The sequence below is a fragment of the Nipponia nippon genome, unplaced genomic scaffold (assembly GCF_047370975.1).
Source record: "Nipponia nippon isolate SJK-2023a ecotype South Korea unplaced genomic scaffold, ASM4737097v1 scaffold_12, whole genome shotgun sequence".
In the NCBI taxonomy this organism is placed as follows: domain Eukaryota; kingdom Metazoa; phylum Chordata; class Aves; order Pelecaniformes; family Threskiornithidae; genus Nipponia; species Nipponia nippon.
Window position 1 is genome coordinate 14,684,438 of NW_028262313.1, and position 10,485 is coordinate 14,694,922.

General features: G+C 48.4%; 1 long non-coding RNA gene across 2 annotated transcripts; it reads right to left on the bottom strand.

The window, feature by feature from the left end:
* Positions 1–1,504: 1,504 nt before the first annotated feature.
* On the bottom strand, positions 1,505–10,433 carry LOC148056718 (uncharacterized). Of its 2 annotated transcripts, XR_015702671.1 has the most exons (4): positions 10,062–10,433; positions 4,181–4,295; positions 3,564–3,654; positions 1,505–3,415 (listed from the first exon to the last, which is right to left on the bottom strand). It is a non-coding gene; the product is annotated as an uncharacterized LOC148056718 (long non-coding RNA). The 2 variants fall into 2 exon arrangements; XR_015702670.1 differs by having other exon boundaries at positions 1,505–3,654.
* Between the last annotated feature and the right edge of the window lie 52 nt (positions 10,434–10,485).

Here is a 10,485-nt window from a genome sequence, read left to right on the forward strand (position 1 = left end):
AATGCATATTTAACATTTAGCTGTACACATTTAAAATTAAACCAAGAGAAGAAAAATGTTGTATATAAGCAACTACAAGGATTTTATTTAAAACCAGTAAAAGCTGTAAATTTAGAACAAAGATCTAAACAAAGACCTTAAAGTAACCCCTTTTTGCCTATTAGGCTGCATGATTTATGGAGCTCTGTTCAAAGCACAATGTCTGAGATTTCCATTTCTCCCTAGTTTTGAATTTTTGGCTGACGAGGGACAGAAAAGTCTAAAATATTGACAATTTTCCCAAAATGGGAAAACCACTTCTGCAGGACACCAGTCCTAGCCTGGAGCACACAGATGTTCCTCATCCCCAGGGGTCTGGTGCAGGAAACCACTCGGGTTTGTTCCCATCGCTGCCGAGGGCCAGGTGTGCTGGTTTTCAGCCTAGCAATCCATAAAATAACGGGGTAAACAACACGCCGGTAGTTTTACCTCTCACACAAAGAACACAGGCTCATTGTTCCCTTCTTTGGCTTTGTCTCCTGGTATCTATAGGTCCCCCCTTGGTTTTCAGTGAGTTCTGTAGGGCAGGGTGTTTCTCGCTGTCCCATGATGGTGCAGATGCTGGTCCGGCGAGGTTGCTCACCTAGAGCTTGGCATTGCCGTGCTGCAGTATGTGAAGTGCTCAACACTTCGGCTTTCACAAATAACCACGTTACTAAGAAATATCTTCAATTTTATATTCTTTGACATTGCTGCTTTTTGCATCCCCATAGGTGATTGTTTATTGCCCACTGCCAGAGAAGTTTTTGCTCCTCTATGAAGCACAATAAATCAGGCTCTTTTTAGCACAGCCTCAAGAATTCCCAGAGCAGTTTCAGCTCCCCCAGGCCCATAGCGTGACTGAAAGTGGTGAACAGCTAACTAGACTTTCCCCGCCAAATCCTGTTTCTACCCAAAGGTTATTGCTGGATATGGTTTGGTTTCATTTCCATGGTGGTTGGTACTGGGGATCTCCAGCCTCTGGCTGAGCAGAGCATTGCAGAGGAAGCAGAGAGGCAGTCGTGGCCCTGGAGAGCCCACGCAGCGGGCGCCAGGCAGACTGGAGTGGTGGGTGAGCAGGGAAGAGCTGCTGAACAGCAAGGAAACCTGGGGATAAAGGAAGAAAACTTGCCGGGCTGCAGCCGTTTGGAAGCAGCCGCACGTTCGGGGGGAGAGGGTCTTCCTGGCTTGGGCTTATGCATACACACTGGCCCACCACGTGCAGGATGCAGCTGGGTTTCTGCACATCCTAAATATTTCTAGGATTATTATTATTTTTTAATTAATGCAGGAAATAAGGGAGGCAAGAATGAAAGTGCAGGTGTCAGCAAAGGAGATGCTTTGTTATTTCTCACCCAGGGCACAGCAGGGACCTGGAGCTGCCACGACAACACTATCAACACTAGATTCCTGGAGCTGCTTTTACAAATTACTATTGATGACTCTGTTAGCTTCCACAGCAGATATCAACACCTGTAGAAGGAAAGAGATTTATCCCCACTAATAAGGCATTCTCTGCTAGCAATGGAGACTAAGTCAAATGCTAGAGCACGTCCAAAGAAGGGCAACGAAGCTGGTGAAGGGTCAGGAGCACAAGTCTTATGAGGAGTGGCTGAGGGAGCTGGGGTTGTTTAGTCTGGAGAAGAGGAGGCTGAGGGGAGACCTTATTGCTCCCTACAACTTTCTGAAAGGAGGTTGTGGCAAGGTGGGGGTCGGTCTCTTCTCCCTAGTAACAAGTGATAGGACGAGGGGAAACGGCCTCAAGCTGCACCAAGGGAAGTTTAGGTTGGATATTAAGAAAAACTTCTTCACCGAAAGGGTGGTCAGGCACTGGCACAGGCTGCCCAGGGAAGTGGTTGAGTCTCCATCCCTGGAGGTATTTAAAAGATGGGTAGACGTGGTGCTTGGGGACATGGTTTAGTGGTGGACTTGGCAGCGTTAGGTTAACAGCTGGACTTGATGATCTTAAGGGTCTTTTCCAACCTTAACGGTTCTATGATTCTATGAAATACTGTTAGATTCACCTAAGAATAAAACATATAGGCCACATAGTGGCCTTTTAAAGCTCAGATGTGATGGTTGTGCAAAACTCACTGCCACTGAGATAGGGCAGGCTGGTCTCCTGGCTGCCGGAGTGTACAATGATGTTAATGTGGTCCTCAGCAGTCTTTAGAGGAAAAGTAAATACTGACTCTCATTAAATGTAATAACATATAGTAACCTGATATTCATTTACTTAATGCTCAAGCTATGAATAGCAGATATTGACCCAAATGCGGGAATAGCCTTATCCAATGTTCTATCATCTACCATTAATCCTTATCAGCTTTGTGGTCGTGTTCAGAGATCTCCCTCGGGTATGTTTCCACTAAACAAATAAATCGCTTCTTCTGGCTATAATTAAAAAAATACATTCAGCAGCAAAGGGGCACAAATGGAACTGTACGTCAGGAATTTGCTGCACCCTGTGTTATCCTTCAAATAGAGCGCAATGGCAGAATAAGGCACACTCCCTGCTGGCGAGGAAAAAGCAGAAAACAGAATGAGATTAAGCACAGACGAATGCAGTGCGGTCTCTGGGGTGCGCTGGAGATACCACAGCAAATACGTCGCTGATCTGGGAGGCCTCTGGCTCATTTGACCCCAGCCCCTCTGCTTTCCACTGCCGCTATTCCAGCTTTTACTGCCACCCTTTATGGACACCTCTCTGCTACCACCTGGTTTTCTCTGCCTCTCGCTGTCCTCTGCCAACATCACTTCTTGCACCAGCTCATCTCCAGGAACTGGGCAGGTGATTCAATGAGCGGTTTTTTGGTAGATTCTTTCCATAAAAGCTCAAAAGGCCCATTTCAGACTATCCTTTCACATCTGGCCAGCCAGGTTCGTAAATATTCACCACGCGCTGTTTCTGGGCACTGGAGAGAGCAGCAATGGACTATTTAATTTCCTCTGGGATCTGGAGTCCATCAAGAGAAAAAGCAGCAGAAGGCGGCACTAGAAGTAAATAGTAATTACCCTCAAAATACAGATATATATATATATATAAACTGGGGTTAAACTAATACTAAGGTTGAGGCAGAAAACCATGAAAGCATGAGAATTCAAAGCTGGGGCTGCCATGGCAACCCTGACTCACACCAGCGTGGTTGGGCATTACAGCATTTCTATGGGACCTCCCAGAAAATGCCGATGTTTGCTCAGTTTGCCATAAAATGGACAGGTAATGGAGCTGCTGGAGAAACCAGCTGGTGCATTTGTGGAAGAGGATGCAAGTTTTGAGGGAAGATCTGGAAACCCAGTCCTGGAGGGTGCAAATACAGGCACAGGGAAATCCGGGCTCACAAGTGAGGTCAAACATGAACTCCTGAGCCCACAGCGCCAGCAAGCCATGGGACCGCTAGAAGATGGTCAGGAAAGAAAAAGTTTTAGTAGTGAAACTTGGAATACTGAAATCCCAGCTGCAAGCCCTAAATCAGAGCCAGCTCCAGCACAGGTCCTGCCGATAGAGCTACTAACTTCCAGCTCCCGCTCTGCCCGGCAGATACCTTCGTGTGACAGAACAGCTTTATTTTTCTCCAAGTAAAGTCCTTACAGTCATTCTTCTCTTCATGCGACTGAGTCCCGTTTGCAGTTGTTCTGTGGAGGAATGGAGTCTAAACCAGAGACCGACAACTGATAAAATCTCAGCTAAAAACCCTGACCTGCTGGTTGTAGCCCAAGAGAGCTTGGGTTGGTTCTGCCTGAGCCGCATCAGAGAGCAGCGTCCAGGCAAGCGGCTATGGGTTATTAGACACAGGCATGATGACAGGAGCCAGAGAAGAAGTTTTCTTAGGACTGACTGTCTTCGTGCTAATAGCATATATAAAGTTATGACTTCCAGACACCACAGTACTTTGTGGTATTATTGTATCTTTAGAAATATAACCGATTTTTATGAGCGTTTTTAGAATGCGGCCATTTTGGTGTGAATTTGGGTCCCATACAGAAAATGTATGCAGTGTAATTCCTTGACTGTAATGTTATTATCTTTTCTATTTCTACTTTCCTTTCAAACACAAGAGTGTTCTGTAAAGCCACGTTAGTAAAAGCTACTTATTTGCTTCTCATTCAACAATTGCATTAATTTTGGATTCTTTTTTAATCTTCACAAGTAGCAAATTACCTTTTCAAACCTGACAAAATTCAGTTCAAAGCAAGCTGCTCACAATTCTTCCTTACAAAAACAGCAAATGCACCCTCTTTCAGTGTGCGTTGCTTTTATCATGACTTCTGGCGAGCTGCAATGAAGAACAAAAGTACATCTCCAGAGGAAAGCATAACTCACAGCTCCGCTATACAGTGATGCACCAACTCTGATTCATAAACTAGCAGTACGCTTTCAGGCATTTAAAGATGGAGCATAGAGAAAACAAAAATGTAACAATTGTATGTGAAAGCATATGCATTCACTGAGCATCTTCAGACAAAAATAAAACATGGCAATTTGGAGGACAGAGCGTTTGCATTGGCAAAAGCTGAGACACAACTCATCTGCACATGCAGAAATTGTCAGTATGCCAGGAAGAATGAATAAAGAGCATGTCTGTGTAATCAAATTGGTTTATTTGTGGGAGCAGATGATGTAGTGCAAGTCAGAGCAGCAGGAAAATTCTTTGAATACAAATCCATGTGCAGTCCGAGTTTTGGGAGGGCACTTCGAGAGACAGCCGGGGCTTTCTCCACCATTTCTTACTCCGTTCAGCAGGCACTGAGTCTGCACCTCACCTTTGGTTTAGTAGCTGCACTCCATCCCGTTTCACACTTTGGTTAGCTCCCCATAAAAATAACAAGGCTATTTCACTTCCAACAAACCAGTTTGATGCTCTGGTTCTGGAAGCAGGGAAAACCCTCAGACATTGCCAGTTTTGCTCAGCCCATCCTGGCTCCTTCTTGCGAGGGACCAGCCATCGCTGCACAGCTCCAGGCACCGTGTCCCCATGCCTGTGGGATGGAGGCAGGGATGGAGGCAGAGTCCGGTCTGGGCTCACCCTGTGCTGGGAGCAAAAAGGCACCGTTCTCCTGGCAGGCACTGACCCCTCTCCCTCCCACCTCTTGGGCCATGGAAAGGTGACTCCCCGCTGCATTTTCCCAGGGCGGGACTGGCCTTTGCAGAGAAAAATCAAGCCAACGACTTCAACTGCATAAAAAATATCCTCCTGAGCACCTCTGGGTGCAGGAAGCACAGCTCTGTAAGGAAGGAGACTGCAGCTCTGACTGACCGCTCCTTTCATGGCTGCAGGGCTGCTCTGGGACCGCTGAAGGGCCAGAAAAGTTGTATTACGGGAAAGTCTCACCACCCATCTGGAATCATCTGTGCCTCAGGTTATGTCCTTCTGGGACATGACTCCTCCAGCCTGTCATCTCAGGAATAAAGGGAAATCTGCCCTTCCTGAAGACCTGCTACTTCATCAGGGCGGCAAACAGAAGAAAACCAGCACTAAAGAAGGATGCTGCAGCCTGCCTTGCTCACACAGTTCGGCAAGAGCCCGAACCCTCCAACATAACCAACTCTGCAAAGTCTCTTTACATCAGAACACCTTTTCCTCTTAATCACAACAGGAAAAGACTATCCAGTCCATTTGGGGAAAATATTTTCCACATCTGCATTTCACAGCTATGTGGGATGTTTTCTTTCCTACAGCGTGCCTGGTGCTGAGCACTTCCCATGCTCCCACACACACGTGTTATAGCACCGTGCGCTCTCTGCCAGCCTCATAACCTGCATGAACACAAATCTGTTTCATCACTGCTGGTGTAAACAGCCCAGGCACAGGTCTTGCAGCGTGACTTAGTGATCAGCAGCTGGCGAATGCCACCGTTTCTCCCTTGCCACACCTTCTTAAGGAAACATTTGGCTTGATATACTTTTGTTGGTATGTTTGCAGTGATCTGATTTGGTATTTATGTGGCGTTTGTCGCTGTTGTTACCTGGATGCCCCAGGGAGGGCTGTGTGGGAGCCCTTGGCTGGGTACGACGCATTTCCCAGCACAGGTCTTCCACTCCTCCGTGCCTGGAGGCGGGTGCTGAACCACGTTCCACCGTTTGTCCCCATGTTTGTGTTTCCCAGCACGTTACTTCAGCCCCTTGCAGGATGATTTGAGCTCCCCCATAGCGTTTGGCTCCCTGCTTGCAGGGATCCTCCCTCCCTCCTCCAGTTTCCCGTTTCCTCTCATTCCTGACACTCTCCCAAAGCTGCTCACCCCTCCTCATCCTCCCACGACCCTCCTCGCTCTCCTGCACCATTTTGGGTGGTGGTAATTTCTGGAGGCTCTGTAACAGCCTGCAGCAATGGGGTATATCAGCACGCTGGGATATCACCAGGGAGCAGCATATCTGCTGGGCCTCCTCCTGGAACCAAGGTGGAGGAAAAAGCAAGGGAAAGCAAAAGGAGGTATAAATGATGGAAATCCAGACCAAAACACACAAGCACCTCTGAAAACAAGCTCTGTCCAACTGCCCAAGCCGTTGGATGATTGTAGCTGGGCCACAGCTCCTCATGGTCTGCTCAGCCTCTGCTGTGTCCTGCATCATGCTGCATTGCTCCCTGGCAGGCTTTCCTGGCGTGTCAGCTCTAACAACACGCTGCGTGCATGTGTGTCTGCATACCTACGCATGTGTACATCTGTGCCCCTATGCACGTGCGCACACACAAGTACAGGATGCTATTTGCTGCAGCAGAAGCCACAGGACAGGGCTCTAAAGCCACCTCTAAAGACAGGGCCAGCTGTTGTTAGCTCAGTGCATAGTTAAACCTCATCCTGTGTGACCACCATTTGCACAAAGCTGCCTGTGCAAGACAGTCGTGGCCCCACCAAGCTTCCCAGCAACCCCTCTCCCCGGGACGGCGCAGGGCCGTGGTGCCGCTGCGTGACGGCTGCGGTGGCGGGTGCCGGGGGAAGCTACCCGAGCGGCAGCAGTGAGTCAGCAGCAGCTTGCAATGCTGGGAAGGAGCAGTTCTCACAAAGAGAACCAGAAGTCATGATTTACATCAATGGGCTGTCAAACGAGTTGGCAAAGAGAGATGCTCCTGCGTGTGTGCTCAAGGTATGCAGCTTTTCCTGTTTTCCTGCTCCTCTGAGAATCCTCTGAGGGAATCACCCTCTCTTATCTGACCATCGATGCCATTCCCAAGCCACAACACAGCTCCGCATAGCCGTCACAGCTGGTCATCTTTGTGCCTCCTACCCTCACCAAACTCCATATCCCAGGGGAGCAAGGCCACACATCCCAAGCCCTGGGATGCAATGCAGTAGACCTCGGTGCGATTCTTGGTTCAGCCACGTGTTTTGGGCCTGACTTTGACTCTCTTCTCCCCATGGGTGATGCGGGACCAGCAGTTCTTTCAGCACATCTCCCCCTTGCCTCTCTCTGCCCAGAGAGCACAGAGGAGAGCACCCACTGGCTAAGCTGCAGGAGAGAACCAGCTCCAAGTTCTCTCTAAACATACTTCTTGCCCTTATTTTTTTAATGCAATGATAAAAAATAATTTTGCTTTATGTCCCTAGGTGACCAGATGAATCAGGAGACTGGTAGTATTTTGCAGAGGCTGCAAATCTACCCTCCATCAGTCTGCAGTGAGTATATTAAGATTTAGTGGGAGCAAGACCTATCTGCCAACATCAGCACTGCTAGCAAATGAGCTAGGAGACAACTGAGAGGGATTCTTGTGCTTTCTGGGCCTCTGAACTAAAAAAGCAGCAGCACACTCACTTAAGCAGACGCAACCCTTTATGCTAGAAGTCAGCCCAGCAGTGGCGAAAGACCGGGAAGCTTCTACACGTCAGCAGTGATTTTAGTAGGATGCAGGGTGCTTGGGACAAGCTGACATGTGAGCTCTGATTCACGGCAGTCCTTGGGGGAAGTTCACATCTAAGCCAAAGAAGATAAAAAATATTACCACCTAGTTGGGAGCGGAGCGGGCACAGAGTTCAGCCGTGGGGTACTGGGGAAGCACTGGGACCAGTCTGTGCTCACTCGGGTGTGAAATGCATAGACTATTTGTTGAGCAGTACATAAAAGCCAGAAGTAATTCAAGTAATTCAATCGTGTATTATTTTATGTTAGAAAATCCTAGCAAATGTACTATGCACTATGCCAAAGAGACTGCGATTCATAAGGATTTTTACCCATGACCTCCTCTTCTTTGTCATGTGGGTTTGGCTTTTGGGACAACTGGCCCAGGGGCGATGGTGGGTATAAGTCTGAGGACTTAACAGTCCAGTCCTTACAGAGCTGGCCACCGCAGCCCCTCCAAGACAAAGCATGCCACTTTTCATCAGGGCATGCAAGGCACATGCATAGCAAGGCGAGAGGAGCCCTTGCTAATGCTCACTGCCACCCCGGTGCTCATCCCTGCCTGCAGCCTGGGAAAGGGCTGTGCCAACCCTGGGGAGAAAACACCCGGGTCATTTGTAAACACTAATTATAACCTTTATCTCTGGCAACTTTGTCCCTGTTGCACCCAACTGTCCTCTTGCTGATCTCTACACACAGCAAAGATAGCAGTCAGCCCTGGCTGACAGCAAAGATAGCAGTTAGCTCTGCAAACCCCCAGCAACACCCCACGGAGCCAGGAGCAAGTGTAACCCCCCCCAGCACCTGCCAGCCAGCAGTAACACCACCTTCTTCAGGCTCTGTCTTGGCCAGTGGGTTTCCTGATGCTTAGATGAGACCTTTGTAGCCAAAATTATATTTGTCTCTGTGGTCAAAGGCAGGCTGGGCTGTGTCACGGTGGGGCCGTGGTTATAATCCTCCTGGTCTCTACCAGCCTCTGAGAAGCCACTCCGATGCAAAAGGCAAGTGGGTTTGGAGTAAGAAGGTCAAGATCACTGCAGTTAGGCTGAGTTTTAATCATCACATAGACCTGACTAAATGCCAGAACTGGGCTTTTATTTGAATGTTCCTTAATTCTGCAACTATATAATTTCCTCTGCCTAACAAAACATGAAATCATACAGCTGCTGTCAGTTACTGACAAACTGAGAAACAATTCAAGATGCTTTTCAATAGCATTTTTTTCCCAGTTTCTAGAGCCATCTGCCTTCCCAGCTAAGGTTACATCATTGTTGGCTTTCATAATTTAGAGACCATCCTACTAACGCTAATGCAATCGTCGTGTTTGGCTGTCAGTTAGAGCAGGAACAGCGAGCAACAAGTCAGTAATTTTCTGTACTACTTATTTGCCCAAATTCTTCAACATTAAGAGCTTAAGGTGTACGTTAGGCTCATGCTTCCTTGTTTATAAGAGGAATCAGAGGAATTGCTCACGCGTTTCTAATTCATCCCAGCCCTTCTGCTGGTTTGGCTGAGAAGCTTCATGATTTTTTAAGGGAACAGGAGGATGTGGCTGCACACCATGCACGCATGCGAGGGCAGGGGTGCGTGCGCATGCCTGCATATGCACAAGCACCTCTATGTCGACCAATTTGACAATGGCAGCTGTCTCAAATATATTAAGCTTTTACTCATTTTACAAAAAACCAAGTGCATAAAGAGCTCTAGTTTGTGTTGCTGCTTTGGGAAACCCTGTGCTTGTTAGAAGTCAGAGAAGATGCATGAGAAAGAGCTGTAGCCCAGCTAAGGGTGCCAGAGAGCAACAGGGACGGGAGGTCAGCACATAGAGAACATCGAGGGAAGCCTAAAATCGTAATCAACCTGTCATTGTCAGACATGTCAATGAAGGAATACTGCTTTGGTTCAGAAACAGGTACTTATGGCTGTGCAGATATTAAAAGGAAAAGCATTTCAGGTCTCAAAGGGAAGCCTCTTTCCCCCATGAGTTATTGCTGCCTGATCACTCATAATTCGACGGCAGAAGAAAAATGACTGGAAGGTCACATGACAATTTATTGGAAGGAGAATCAAATACGGAACCATATAATTTAATTCCTGCGACCAATTTGAAACATTCATTACAGAAGTTAATGAGAAAAAAATCCTTTAAAAACTCCTTAGCAATTCATCTAACAGAGTGTCTCAACTCTTCATCATCGGACTCTATTACCTTCGTTCTGGTTTCCCTCTACGGCCAGGCCGATGGAGGAAAATCGGACTTTCTCCTTTTCCCTTCTCCAGTGCATGGGCTTGCCTTTACAGCCAAGTGTTCTGGCAGCGTTCAGCAGCAGGGACAGGTACGTGCGGCTGATTTATCCCCCTCCCTTTACACATCACCTGCAAGGCCACAGCCCGCGCGGTGTCGCTCGGGCAGCCTCCTCGAACGCGCAGTCGTGAGAGAAGCAGAAAAACGGGCGAAGCGCCGCGGGGGAGCGTCACCCCCGCGCCCAGGGCTGCGCGCCCCCCCGGCTGAGGGGCGCGGCGCTGCGCGGCGTTGCGCGGTGCTGCGCGGCGAGCCCGCCCCGCGGCGCCCTGACGTCCCGCGGCGCCTTGACGTCACGCCGCGGCCCTCCCTCCCCTCGCGTCTCGCACTT